General features: G+C 47.2%; 1 protein-coding gene across 1 annotated transcript in view; it reads left to right on the top strand.

Annotated features, from left to right (window-relative positions):
* LOC118506084 (sodium channel protein Nach) overlaps window positions 1–15,748 on the top strand; it is a 67,644-nt gene that overhangs the window by 11,696 nt on the left and 40,200 nt on the right. The window lies entirely within an intron of this gene.

Genomic DNA, 15,748 nt, shown 5'->3' with positions numbered 1-15,748 from the left:
GCGTGTTGGTGCCGGTCTCGGTCTAGCGGCCGGCAAACGGTGTGCTTTCGCTCTCCCACCCAAAATGTGTGCCGTCTCGCTCGTACGGACGCTTCCGCACCGGACGCGCTTTCTCGCGGCAGTGGGCTCGTGCTCGCCGTCCGTGGCGTCATCGTGTGCTCTACGTCATCGTGACGTCCTAGGTAACCTCGCTGCCCAGGTGTGGGGTGTGCTTGTTTGAACGCGTCTTGTTCGCGCTTACTGGCTCCCGCCCGCCCTTTCGCTCCTTCACAAAAGCCCCATCTTCCCCCTCCATCTAGCCTTTTGGAAACTTTGATAAGAAATCGTAAAAAGATCCCCACATTGATCCTGCTCCGTACGCAATAAAACCGGTGATGGATAAAAAGTATTGTTGACTGTTTATGTCCCGCACCACCAATGTCCACACAACTTTAACGCGCTCGTAGGAATGTTTTTTTTTTATTACCGCATTTATGATTCGTTGTCGATGAACCATGAATGAATGAATGCACGATCGAGCGGTCGTGGGTTTCTCCGCTGCAGCCAACGGAAATAGTACCGGCGTTTGGTAGAAGCCCGGGCCTGTTAGATACTATTATTAGACATCGTCCAGGAAAAGTACTTCCGTGATTTTCGCGCTTGACGTCAGGATGTCTTAATCATCGGATGCGTCAGGGATTGTCAGGATGGTGTGCGATCGTCATTGAACCGCACTCGTGGAAAATTTTAACCCAATGCACTGAAACAGAGAACGACTGGAGGAGTTCCCGTGGAGTCTGTATCAACGCGTCCAAAGGATTGCCAATTTTTGATCCGACGAATGTGTTTCGTTCGTTCACACACTTGGCATTGGAAAAGAGGCTTGTTTCGCAAAATCTGCGCAGAGGTGATAATGATGGGTAATTTCGACGAGATTTATGCAGATGTTATGCTGAAGTGCAACAGCGATCAAGACTCTCAATGGGGGGGGGGGGGTGGAGGGGGGGGGGTGGTGTTGTATGACTGAAGGCCACACGGGTCACAAGAAATCATGGACCGTCACCTACCAAACCTTCCTTCACCCACGAAAGGTCCCGCCAGTAATCTCAGAGGGTGAGAAATTCTAGGCACCAAGTCTTGGAGCCTTATAGTGGCACGTTCTGTTGGTGACATATTGTTTCCCGGTAGGTAGCCGTCATACCTGAAACTAACCACCTGTTGGTACGGAAACGCACCAGAGTTTGCGGTTGAAATCGAGTGTTGTCGCGTTGATTCATGTCCACGGCAACGCTCTTGCAGTACGCGGTGGAAGAGTTGGGGCACATCTTTCAGATAACTCGACCGGACGACCTTTGTACGGTTTGCAGTTTACCATCTCGCCGGCACTTACTTTCTCGCTTTCTCTCTCTCTCTCGCTCTCTCCATGTCGTCATCGCAGTTAGTTGGACCTGGTCGGGAAAAAGTTCTTCGTACGCTACTACGGTTGGGCCGAATTACTCATGGCAACTTCCTATCTTGTAGAGACTCGTAGTGAATCAGAGATATACCCAGAGTGAGAGTGAGAGAGATGCTTAGGTATGTGGTGGGGGCGTGATAGCGGAAGGCTAACCAGAGTTCGGGTTGCGTGAGAAGGTCGGAGAAAACCGCGAGCACCTTGCTACGGGTAGAGTAGATAGTGGAATCGGGGGTTTGGGTTGGAACGTCACCTCCAGCTAGGTTTCGGAGGGAGGCTGAGCGCTACTACTACGAGCGACCGATGACGGCACTGTTGTGCGGTGTTTCTCGCATGATTCATGAGCGCCGTATTGAGCGGAGGGTCTCGGTAAACCCGTGATGCTGACTCGCGTGCTAGTTTCGGACAACTCCACTCTCTCACACATTACAAACGCACTCCGTTCGTAACGTCGCGTCCTCCTCAATGAGCCGTTCGTAACGCGTAACGGTGCGGTTTGGCTGACGGTGTGTGCGGCATACCCAGACAGGCGGAGACCAATTTCTGAGGGATGGCCCGCAAAAAGGGCATCCCTTTCTGGTTGTTGAACATGTTGCAGGACATGGTTTGCTTTTTGTTGTTGTTGTTGCTGTTTGCAGCCAAGGAATTTGCATCATTTGCGATCTGATTTACGAGTTGATGCGAAAATTACCGATTCCGCGGTTTCGATCGATCAATCTGCGGCCATGGAACCCATGCCGCTTCCTCCACGATCTGCTGGACACACTCGCTTGCCAATATTCTCTCTCACTATCTCTCTCTGTCTCTCTCTCGGTTGGCCTTTCCCAGTCCGTGTCGATCGGACTGAAGAATTGCCGTGATTGCTGAAGACACGGCTGAAGCACCGTCCCGTGTGTGCCCAGAACCACGGGGAAAGGTAACAGCAGATGCCATAACTTAACGATCGGTGGTGTTACTGATACACCGACTGATGATGCAGTTTGACGTTGGTCCATACCGTTCGGTGCGCTTGCTCCGCCTCGCCACGTTCCCCGTTTGCGCGCCTTCCGAAGTCTTTCGCCGTGCATGGACCGGGCATGTAATGTGCTGGTGGGAATCTAGCTGGAAGCGATTTTCTGCCACATTCGGGAGCCTCCACACTCCGTTCGTGGTCGTTTCATTTTATTTTCGCTTTGTTTGCCGCTTACTTGCTCACAACAACGGAAAACAAAAACCCTTGGATGCTGTCGGTAACACGAAAATCCTGAAGTCTGTTTGGGCTGTTTGGGCTCACAAAGCATGTGAGTCTACAGGATTAACTGTGGTGCCTCCGAACATCATCACTACTTTGAAGCCTTAAATCCACCACCGTATACTCTCACGCTGAGCAGAGATTCTGAGCGTTATCTCGGTGAAGTTGAGCAGGACACGCGCGAGTACTGCTGCCTCCTGAAGGGTTATGTCCACCGCACCGCACATTGGCTAGAAGATCATTCTTCCAGCCCAACACCTCCTGACGAGATTTTATTTTTCGCCAGCGCTCCGGTCAGTCACGAAAATCGGCTCCTCCCGTGTCCTGGTGCGTGTGCCTTCGGTTTTTCGGTTTGTTACTTTTCTGCCGTTGCTGTTGCCCGGTACGACGGGAAGACAAAATACGCCCCACGGAAATGCACGATCTGCGCCAAACAGTCGGCAAACAGTGATCGAGGTTTTGCACTGCTGTGCGCCCGCCTTTTTGCCGCCTTCCTTAGCCTGCAAATCGTCAACGACTTTGGCATTTTGGAAGCTTTGCTGTGAGATCCAAACCACGGCTATCGAAACGGATCGGTAAACCAAATTGAAGGTTCATCTGAGATCGTGTGTCTTCTGCTGAAAAGATGTTTCGAAAGGTGTGGTACTGTTGAAGAGATTGAGTTTGATTAAATAAAAAGATTCATATACTTGTTGGTGGACACGTTTCATAGTTTTTTTTATTTTTTTACATTAAATTTGGAGATTTAGACGACTTGATGTCTGACGATAGCTGGACACCAGTTCTCACACGGTTGGCTTAGACGACTAATTAGTGTATGTCATGTCCACAGCACGGGATACAACTAGATATACAGTGACGGACAATAGAATAACCTAAACCACCTAATCACCTAATTTTAGTCAAATTTAGTTAAAGATGTTGAAAAAAAACGGAATAGAATTGGATCAATTGAGAAATCGATTCTGAGCATCCTTTTATTATTCTCACGAAAATATGACCAAAAATATATGGTATAATATTTAAAAAAGACTTTTAACCAAATTTAAAATTCAAACTTTTTTTTTGGAATTACTTTGCATTTTTTCAACTTTAACACAGTCCAGCTTTTTTTTATTACAAAATTTTGGGCCTATTTTTGTCACATTTTTTTCACTTTACTACTTTTTATTCTGGCCCAATAGCCTTGCGGCCAGTCGACAGTTGAAAAATATTAACAGCGTGTGAGCTATTACGCGACATAAGGGCCGAAAATGGAAATGAAGCAAACCAAGAGATTAGTAGCTGATCTACGAAAATGGGATAAGAAAAATAGTTGTTTAAAGATTTTCTGACACATCAAAATTAAATAAAAACAGCTATTACGCGATTGGCTTTGTAGAGTAGGAAAACAACATTTCTACACGTATTAGTGCCCAGCCACGGTGAGTGATCTGATTTTTTTAATTCATTAGCGCCATGACCGGGACACGCTAATGATTCGTTAATTTAACGAATGATATTTCGAACGAAACTGAGATAGAAAGTAAAGATGTTGAAGAAGCTTTTGGTTTGTTTATACATATGTGTAGAAGTGTCGAAAGCAGTGGCTTGAAAATTGGATACAGAAGTGGTGCTATTCTATTGTTCGTCACTGTATGTATGTCAGGTAGTTGGATAGAGCTGTTCGATCTCGACACGGCAAGACCGGAGATCGAATCTCTTCTGGACCGTTCCCCACTGGTATTCATCTTCTTGTTTAGCTCCTTAACTTTGAGTGATCTTGACCTGCCATTTTTGGCTTTCCGTGACTTCCGTGAGTCCTGCATGAGAGTCTTGTAAATCATAAGATGGCAGGCATGAGCACGCCGGGTCTTAGGTCAATGAGGTATAGTAGGATGGTTAAACTCTTATTACGGAGGACTATGATTCCCCGATGTTGAAGAACTCACAAATGACATAACTTGCAGGGAACGTAGCTGTTACTATCTGGTGCATTGATGCACAACTTCAATCGCACGGCCACCCAAAATCGGTGGTCGACCGGTGCGGAATGAATGACGCGGTCCAGTGAAAGCCGGTCATATCCAACGGATGTTTGTAGATCAATAGTGCAAGTAGGTGACACACAATCTAAAGCATTTGACACACACGCGGATCGTGAATCATTGCGCTCATCTCAAGCAATTAACCGCTTCCGCTCGCAGAATTGCAGAAAAAAAGCAGAGCGTGTGGGTGAAGCTTACCAATATGTATTCGGATGTACGCGATCACCCCCGCGCTGGGACTGCTCACCCGGTAGTGGATCGGTCGGTCAGTGTTCGTTGATTCATGCTTCATGATTCACCAATTACCGGCGGATGTTGGGCGACCATTGCCAAAAGCAGCAGCATTAAAGCGCGCGAACAAGGGCTCGCTCTGCAATGTTCAAACAAAACGAAACTCGAGAGATCGTGCGAGAAAGACAGCGAAGGAGGAAGCCTTCCGAAGACGATGTCACACCCCGTCGTGTGCTATTAATATACCGATGATGATCGGTCGTATGAGCAAAGCTAGGTATATAGCGGGAATGGGGGGAGGAAAAGTGTAAGAATTGTATTCGCGCTCAATTACACAATCTCCGACCGGAACCCGAGGGCCGGAAGCCCGGTTACGTTTACGTTCGGGAAAAGCCCAGATGAGATCCGCGTGAATTCTAGCACGTCTCGCACGCGTTTCGGTGTTGTGCTTGCCGGCGTGATTTGCACCTTTTTATGGTGCAGTTTTAGACCGGCCATCGCCCACACCTACCTCGGCGATGCCTCGCACATGGCCATAGGTGTCACGGTAAACAAGTCGGCCTAAAGCGAGCCTCACAAAAGCTGTACTGCGCGATGTCCAACACGCGGAGATCATGACTGTTGTAATTTGTAATGTAAAGTTTTGCATAGCTAAACCCGGGAGGGCGGATAATAGCAAGAATAGCCGATGCTTTTTAATGTCAGCTTTCCTAGGAGCTGCACTTACTCAGTGCATGACTGTTGCACTACGGTTTGCATTGCTTCCTGCGTATTCTGCATGTCTTCCGCCCTGATTCTATATATCCGCCATTATTCACCACGTGCTCACCACATTTTTTTGCCGCCAAACAGCGGCGGGTACGAAATCACCGGAGGTTTCAACCGTTATCGTAGAATCCCCACTATATCAGCGGTAATCGTTAGCTCTTGGGAACTGGAACTTTTCGCACGCATCGATAATCGTTTGAGTACCGATTCCACTAACCACTAACCCCTAGCACACCCCCCCCCCCCACGGACACACCACCGAAGGCAGTTACGTCACACCACCGAAGGCAGTTACGTCACGGGATCGGGATCGGAACTAGCAACCCCGTTCCGGAAACTAGAGCCGGACATTAAGTGACGTTCCCTAGCGCACCGGGTTCCGGAGACCGTGTATGTGTGTGTGTGTGTGTGCTGCGGGGGCTTTCCCGGCAGTGGATGTTTACCGTACCCGAAGGCGTCATAGATGTTGAGCTAGTGAAGGGGATGTGAGTGTGATTGAAATCGGGCCGTGCAAATACCGAGCAGCCTTGACGTCGCTCCCGGCTGTGGCCGGTGTGCACGATGAGCATGCAGCGCTAAATATAGCCAAGCATATGTTGAGCGTTTGCAAGCAAAGCATTGGAGATGGCTTTAAAGCTTTCTCGTATCTCGCTCCTACCCGCTCACGCTCTCTCGCGCTCTCACTCGTCGCTTGAACTCTTTCATTCGCATGCGACGACTACCCCTATGTTCGATGTAACGCTTCGTACAGTGTATGCAAATAACGCCTGGAACAAGTTGTCCCTGGTGGGGAACACTGCCGTAAGCAATTTCATTAACAACTTCACCCCGGGTGTAGGTAAAGCATCGCTTGCTGCAGCTGATTAATGGTGACCTAATGAATTGGGCAGTGATAGCAACCGCTTGCGGGAGAGATGCGTGAGAGCGCGAGAGAGTGAGATAAAGCGAGCGGGAGAATATTCAAACACCTCAAGTACACACGGCGGTCCGGTTAGAGCGATATTTATTTTACCGCATATTTATTTTCATCAATGACGTCCCGCGGGACTTTATATCAAACTTAGCATCCAGTCTAAAAATAAGCTTTTACTTTGGGATTCACCTGGTGCATTTGGGATGACGGCATTGAGGTAATGCGTGAATAACGGTAGCTATGGGGGGGGGGGGGGGGGGCGATCAGTCATCTACAGCTGCCTGATGTGCTGTGCGTTATACTCAGCAACTCAGCCGTAGAAGGGAGAGCGGGAGAATATGAGGTGCTGTGGAAGTCCTGTGCTATGGAAGGGGCGGTCCGGTGGCCGAGGCGATAACGGCGCCGGTCTTCACACGGCAAGACCGTGGTTCAAATCCCATCCAGACCGCCTCCCCGTACGTGGGGCTGACTACTTTACTACGGGTAAAATCAAGTCACAGAAAGCCAGAAATGGCAGGCCGAGACCTCTCTCGAGGTTGGAGTGCAAAGGAAGAAGAAGAAGTGGAAGTCCTCCCGGGGCCAGTCTTACCACAGTAAGACCGGAGATCATTTTAATCCAAGCGAGTCTGTCTGTACGCAGGATAGACTATTCAGCTGCTGGTAAAATTCCAATTAGGAAAGAATTGAAATGTCAGACTTAACAAGTCCTCCTGAATCGCGCACGGGGTTGAACACGGGGGCGTCTGAGAATCCAACATCCCGGACATTCTGACGGACGCACAAACGTCTACGATTTCCATCGCCTGTCGGCGGACGACTCTAAACCAAGTTGCAGAACATTAGCGCGCCCACCGGGGTCTGACGAGTCTAAATAGCTCCTCCATCATGTCCTTCCATGACACCTCCATCTGAGGGCACAAATCAATGTCGGTGAGCATGTCTCCGAGCATGATTAAGAAGAATTCTTGAGATTTGAACAGAGTACATGGTTAAGGACTGCATTCGTGCACAAATCTGACTACCGTGACTTACTTTACCTCTAACAGGAAAGTCTGTCCCTACATACGGGGAGACTTGGTCCGGACGGACTATTGTGTGGTAGAACGAGTTGTTGGTGTCTTAGAGCCAAATTAACTGGTCACTTCAAAAGACCTATAGTGAACAAGTACTATCGGTAAAACTTTACCCGTCTAACTATGTCCCCATCTAACGGGTAACGCTATACAAGCGTTATGGTGGTTACAAGCGTTCCTGAAGTCCTGAAGATGGTTGAAGCTGTTATGCGGAGCTTCTTCCTGCTAGATGTATTCTTGTAATGTGCGGCTCATAGTGCGCTAGTTTTGCAGCGGTTCGAAGACACCCGTAAATCTAACCAACTTTCCACCAACGTTAATAACGATAAGACGAGATTTTGTTGTTGTTGGAGGCAAATTAAGGGGGTTTTCTGTAGAAGCGTTTGTGTGCCAAAGCCTCTACATTCGGTTAATACTCTGTACTGTTATCGGGCTCTGGTCCGGTAGGCTAGCGGTGGATATCGGTCTTTACAATGTTGCTCATTGTTTGGTTAGCTTCTTGAAAAGAACCTACCAGTTTGCCCTTGGGCCCTAAATTGACAGTAACATAGTTTAGTAGCAAAACAAAATAAAAGAAAATCCCTATCAGCCCAGCTGTGCAATGTCAATGCGGGGGGAAATCCAGAAACAGCAACTTGGCAAAAGCCGCCCAGCGAGCGCCATGTCGTGTGTCATGTCGGTTTCGGGCAAGGTGAACAAACAACGATTAGCGGATGTTACCGGTCGATTCCGGCTCAGCAGGATTGTGCAGCTATTCTTCGGTGGAAAGTGTTTGATCAAAGATATCGCAAAGATATCGAAAATTGAATTAAAATCTTATCCCGGCCCACGTTTGAAGTATTTTTGTTGATCGTTGATGCAAAGAGACTTTGAGTCTCAGAGACCTCATACGACTCTTCCCTCACGCTTGAAGTGCAATGTTTGGCACGCATAAAATCTAATGAACAAACAAGGGGTCCCATTTCTTACAACAATAGCAGTAGCAGGTTCCGCTGCAGTGTGTTCGGTGCAAATTATTGTACGGCTGAGTGTGTGTGTGTTTTTTTTTTTGCTGGCCTGCACCGGTGCAGAAGTAGCAGAACAGCAGCACCTTCCTAAGGACGGTAATCTCGGGGAAACAAACAAAGCGAAGCGGTAAAAACAATAAATACGCACCAGATTACGGTGGTATAAGTGAGGGATGAGCTTCTGAGCAGTAAAGTAAAGGGATCGGTTAGAATATTTCGTCCGAGTCATTCGCTCTGGACGCTAGGACGTGCAAGCAAGTTAACCTACGTTAACGACTGGGAGGAGGAGTTTGACAATAACAGCAACCAACAAAAACAAAAAAAAAAAAGAGAAGCCAAATTCGGAATAGCCGGAACAAATCCTGTGCAACTTCGGCGAGCGATATAAAACGCCCCCGGCATTGGACGGGACCGTGCAATGGAACGGGACCGGGGACCCCCCCGACCAAACCGGTGGGCTAGAGTGAATTGTTTAATAATAGCTGCTTTTTCACAGCTTACCAAGCTTACCGAGCTCCGAAATAAAGACTGGCGGCGGACGGTGTGAAGGTGTTGATCAAAAGGGGGAAAAAAAACCCTCCGGGAGACGGATGGCAGGCAATGAAGTGATCAACCACTCGAGCCCATGTTCTGGACCGAGCCCATGGAACCCACACAGCTTCCAACTGCGCCCAGGTAGATTGGTTGGTCCCTGCTGCCGGGAGTGACTGGCACTTGGTGGTGATGACACGAAACAAAGGACGTGCCAAAAAGAAGAAGAAGAAGAAGAAGAAGCAAAAAATGCCGCCAAGGCGACAAGAAAATTAAGGTAAAAGTAAAAGGAAAATGCATCGAATCGAAGCAGTGGAAAACAAAGAAACATCTACTAAAATAACAAAAACACGTCAACGTACACAGAACAGAAGAGCAGGCCGGGAGAAAAGAAAAACGGAAAAGCAAGAGAAACAAAAAGAAAGAGAAACAAAAGGTAAGTGCAGTAAACAATTGCGAGAAGAAAACCATAACCCAAAACTCCCCAGAGAACAAAACATTACAAAAAAAAAGCAGACAAGAAATAAGAAAATTGAGATAAAACAGAAACAGATAACGAGCGAATAAGTGCAAAAGGGCAAACACTACACGGTTTCGGGCACGGTTCAGTCACGGGTTTTTTTTTCTCTTCCTTCAAACAAATGAAACAAAAAAACCAGGACCAACCTACCACACACACACACAGCAGAGCATCGGGCAGCGAAAAACCAATGGAACTAATGCTACAGTACAGCACACCAAGCAAGGCGAAGACCCTACGGGGAGAAGTAAAAGTAAAAAGAAGGTGTTTTCTTTAATGTCAATATTTGCCAGGATTCTGGGTGGGAAAGGGACAGTACGCGGAGAACGCACCGGACGCATGCGAGTGCGAGTGGGATGGGATGGGACCGAACAGACGACGAGCGATCGATCGGTTGACCGATGGCAAACGACACCGGATCGCTCGCCCCGTGGGACAGGGACAGGATATCGGACCTTCGGCCCGTGAGGCGTATTATAATTTTCAAATATTGGTTTCACGCTGTGATTTATTGCTGATTTGTCCGGCAGAAACAGTAAATATGAGTCGATGCCGAAAAGCCGAAAATGTGGAGGAAAAAAAAAAACAAACTCGGAGTTAAGTGTTTGTGCCGCGAAGCTGTCGCAGGACGCAGGATGATGGACCAGCAGCAAACGGTAGGGGAACGGTCCGCTTTTGCGGCAACAGTTTGCCGCCGCCTATTGCCGTTTGGGGGGGTGGAGGGAGGGGGGGGGAAGAATGCCCAGCACCCATAACAGCGGGAGTCCTTGTGTCGGCCGTCTACTGGCAGGATGCTTTGGACACCTACCGATCGTACACACGATCGCCACAGATCGCTCACTAGCGTGGACAGGAGTGGGTTTTCGCGCGGTTGCGAAGAATTTAACGTTTCGTGGCTGGATTCTTCCATGTCGCAAAACTAGTGTCAACATAGTTAGACGCTGAAAAACTCTGAAGAAGCTATCGTAGAGCTAGGAAGGATGAAACTTTACCGGATTCCTTTCAAAAGTATGTGAAATACGCATTTTCCCTGACAGTAGTCTTATATCGCCATTTTGAAAATATGAACAAATAGTTTGCAATTGCAAAAATTTAAAGAGATGTTTCTCTCTTAAACTTGACTGAGTAATGACTTTTATTAGCCGGTAACTTGTTTCCTCATTTGTAGGATGCCATTAGACCACATTTCCTCAGATCGAAAAGGACTCTACAGGGTAGTTCCAAGGTATGGCATCCGAGAAAGTGATGTCCGAGAACTGTTCATACGCCAAACGCGATCGGAAGATGTCAGCAGTGGTTGATCAAACATCTTGGAGGAATCCCTTTTGGCATTGAAATTGAAGACTCTGCACACATTGAATCTACTAACGGGTCCAGAGTCAGAGGTCAAGAGGAGACCTCTTCTTCCGCACTACAACCTCAAGATGTCTCCGCCTGCCAGTTACTGGTTTCCTCCAGTTCCTCAATCCTGCGTGTAGAGATCCTGCCTAATCGGGATTCGATGTCCTGTCATGTGAACTCTGCCACCGGATCGCCCATAGTAGACAGATCGTACGAAGTTTTAATAGTCCCGCGGATAGAGTACTGGACGTCCCATAACCAAAGCCGATCACCAATGGTCGAACATGATGTCCCTTATACGAGGCCCTTGATCGAGTTCGAAGTCCACTAAATGCGTGAGATTCTCAATATACATTCTTTCAATATATACAGAGTCCTTGAAATCTGCTTCGTTTGCTTGCACTGTGAGCTGTCCTTAGGTTCGCAATCTTACGCAATCTATCATGCAAAATTTTCAAAACTGACATTAGCTCTGAAAATTTATGCAAAGAAGACTTTCACCTCAGATCTAGAGCTAGAGTGACATGTCACTTTTATATCGCAGAATTTGAACCGGAATGCGTTTGAAGTAATTTCTTGAAGACAAAAACGATTGTCTTGTTCTCCGATGAAAAACCCACCATTTCACCAGCCATTCTGAGGAGTGTTGTCAATTATCCGTCCTCAGACCTTATGTTTTTGCCACACTTCATTCAGACTACTTCTTCCTTGGCACTACAACCTTAAAAGCTCTTGGCCTGTCATTTCTGGCTAACTAGACTTATTGATATCGCATAGTTGGATTGTCAGTCCTCACTATGGGACTAGGTCACCTCTAAAAACTCGCTATTAGTCTTAGCGCCTCATAATTGAGAAACTACTATCAGTCAAGGCCTTAAAACCGTTGGGTTGAAATCAAAATGGGCTGCACTGTTGAGCCCGACGATGACGGACGCTCGTACGGTTACATTCGAGCTTCCGGTGTCGTCGAGAGCAGAGCATCAACTTCAAGGATTGGGGAGGTCCTCACCGGTTAGTCGTCGAAAACGTGAGCAAGATCGAAACGGCGCACATCAGGATGCGGCCGTCCATATTACATACCCATAACTCAGGTCGGGCTATCGACTCCGCAATCGCAATTGAAGAATCGTGCCGGCCGTTGCCGGTGACACTCGCCTGACAAGAGCCCGAGGGCGGTAAGTAAGGTTTGGGCAAGGAAACAGAATATATAGGCAGCGAAACATAAAGGACAGCGCGATGATGTGAAATAACAAAAGCCCAGGACAAATCGAACATAATCAAAAAAGGGACGGTGCCAAAACCGGAGGGAGCCAGAACGCTGAAAATGAGAAATCTCCACATTCCTATCTATCCGCCCCAAAAGGGTTTTGTCGGGGTTTAGGTTTTCTGTTTTTCGCTTTGCTTTTTCTTTGGTCAACGGTTTCCCGTTGTTTTGGGTGGGCCTTGGTCCGGACGACTGTTTGGTGTCGCTGTCGCGTGAGACGGTTGTACGGGTGGGGTTGGCAGAAACATGGTGACAATGTTGTGATGAATCGTACAACCGAAGGAATGTCCTGTGTGTGCCTGTTGGAGGTCTACAATGTGTGTGCTGTTTTTTTTTTTTTTGTTGTGCCGTTGCACATTTGGCATCCTTCTCTTCTGTCAGATACGTTCCATCCGATCTCTGCCCTTTTAGCCACAGAACATTACGTGAAGTTGTTTCTTCTGTGCTGTTTCGTTTCGCTGCCCAGTTGCACATAGAGAGCCCTTAGTTGAAGCTCCACTGTCTTTTTTTTTTTGGTTTGTTTAATATGGCGTTCCTGCCTTTACGCGGCCCTTACTTTCCATTCCTTCAAATTTCGATGTTGTACAGTCGGAGATTCTAACCTGATACGGGATGGCGTGCCGGGTTTGCCTCCCGAGTGGCTTTAAAGTCTTTACCGTTTAAGGGATTCGGGCAGATTTTGCAGACTGAGATGATTTGGAATGTTTACCATATATTGGATGATGGGAGCTGTGGTTTTTTTTTTGCTCGTTCGTTCTGCTTATTGCCTGCTGCTGACGTTCTGAATCTCCTAACTAAGTCCTAACCGGACACTGAGTGATCACTTGCAGCAGGAAGCATGTCCACACTCAAAGCTGTAGCAAAGACGTGTAATACCACTCACTTGGTAGCGTTGTGTCACCATAAGCAAACCGACCGATGGCAACCATTTTGATTACTGCATATCGCATATCTACGTCAGTGAAGTCTTTAAGCGCGCACGCGCACACACACACAAGCCAAATTGAATTCGCGTAGCATTCTCCAGAATACTGAAGTATTGGTAACAAAACAAAATTGCTTTATATTTGATTAGTTTCGTCAAAGTTTTGCCATAGAATCGTAAGAATATTTATGATTGGGAACTATGGCGATTCTTTGCCATGTTATGATAACTGAAGAGGGTTGTAGACATTTCGGACTGGATATTTTGGTCTTTTAAGCTCCAAGAGCGCGTCCGGTTGGGGCGGTCCGGTGGCCGAAGCGATACCGGGGCCGGTCTTCACGAGGCATGACCAGGATTCAAATCCCATCCAGACCGCCTCTACGGGTAAAATAAAGTCACAGAAGGCAGGAATGGCTGGCCGAGACCTCTCGAGGTTGTAGTGCCAAGAAAGAAGAAGAGCTCAAAGAAGTAGCCGGATGATGCGTGGTTTAGATTTGGGAAGAGAAGCTTTGAATTTTAAGACCATCCGCCATTTTTTTTTTTTTGCAATTATCGCTACAAACGATTCAGTGGGTCTGAGCCACCCGGAAGCTTCCAGTGTATCGTTTTTTTTCTAGAGCGTAAAAACTGTACTGGAAACTACTTTTTGTGTCAACATTATCACTATCAGAATCTTCAACCACTGCTCCATTCTTTACGTAGACTTGGATTTAACCAAAGTTAAAACTGGTCTCAAAGCTTTAATTCCAGTTCTTGTCAGAAATCTACTGAAGTCATCTTCTTCATCTCTAGCTTTACAACTTCGAGAGATCTTGACGTTCCAGTACTGGTCTCCTAGACTACTTATTTGTTTAACAATGGCGCCTGACAAAAAGGCCTTCAATGAAGTAACGTATTGCATGTTGTGCAGTTATCAGTATGTAATGGCCAGTTCTCGGCATTCTTACGGTAACGTTTCTACACTCTGCGTGACGCAATGTTGGATTGTGTGATGTGATTACCTAACTGGGTAATTAATAAGTTCCTAGAAGCGATAATATTGGAGAAAATTGTGGCTATCGTTATCGAACTATTACATATCAAAAGATACCTCACATAACGTGATAATGTAACCACTCTTCCAAATAGCAAATAGTCTATTTAGAGAAAGTGTTGCGCAGTTGATAACCGCACCAAGTTGAGGACTACCATCTTGGCAATTGCCCAACTAGGAGCTGACTGACAGAAACTACATATATGTCCAACTCAATAACTCTGTACCGCTCGCAAATGCATTTTACTTCCCGTATTGTTCGTCTGTGTGTGTCCAGGACCAGCCACCAACATTCAGCAGCACGACGGCAAGATGTGGCTGTTGATTACTCGTGGAGATGCTTTGAGCTGAAGGTCCGCCAGGGCAACACGGAGCAAAGAACAAATGAAAGGCAACATTCCAGACGGTGCAGTAGACGGCTGAATGGTGAAAGAAGTGAGCGGTGGAAACCAAAAGGTGGTCCCTGTAGGGCTGCCGATGGGCCCGGTAAAGAGGTGGGCCTGCTGTAGCACGGCCCCGTGCAACCGTGTTTTGTTTTATTACACTTTTTCATGTCAAACACTCTTGTGTCGGTTTGCCAACCCAACCGAGGAGCGTGGTGCACCGGTGGCTGAGAAGACGGGAAGAAAGGACAACGGATTTTTGTCCCTTCGTCCGAACAGTTGCAGCTTTTCGTGTCGGGGGATGTTGGTTTAATTGCTGGACGATTTTAAGCAACAAATTCAAACGTTTTCTTTCTTCTTCAAATGGGATCGGTTTCGGGTGATCATACGGTCGGGATCTACAGCATGCCCATGTGCACGCCCTACTAATGTTAGACGACATATTCGCTCACCGTTACCGTGTACCGAGATATCGAGCTAGTAGGTGATCTGAGTTTTAGAGTCCCTGTTGAACTTAAACTGACTTCAAGTACTTAGTCAAGTACTTATACAAGACCGGATTAAGACCCAGTCTCGACTCTACTGCAGGGAGTGCTTCTAGGACTTCCTGACAACTAAAACAAGTTTGATCCCTAGATCTGCAGATCAAAACCTCTCTAGATCGGCAGGACCGACAATCCAGCTACGGGTAAAATAAAGTCACAGAGAGCCAAAAATAGCAGGTCGACATCGTAAGAGGTTCTAGCGCCAAAGAAGAGGAAGTTGTTGACATTGGCGGGCTTGGGCTCTTAGCGGCACTGTTCTTCACGCGGAAGAGTCGATATTGAATCCAGTTACCGATGAAATCATATCAAGTAGTCCAGTAATGGCTGCCAGAGACCTCTTAAAGCTCTGAAGCCTAAGAAGAAGCAGTTGAGGACATAAGAGTTGCCGAAAGAGTCGTTGAGAAGATGTTTGCAAATCTAGCAATTGAAGTAAACTTGCAAAATGATACCTTCAGATTTCAGGACCTCCTTCCTTGACATATGAATACTTCATCCATATTCTATCGACCAAAGTCCAGGTCTGG

Source organism: Anopheles stephensi, chromosome X (assembly GCF_013141755.1).
Source record: "Anopheles stephensi strain Indian chromosome X, UCI_ANSTEP_V1.0, whole genome shotgun sequence".
Lineage (NCBI taxonomy): Eukaryota > Metazoa > Arthropoda > Insecta > Diptera > Culicidae > Anopheles > Anopheles stephensi.
Note: the sequence above shows the minus strand (reverse complement) of the source record. Positions and strands in the feature narration are given on the sequence as shown.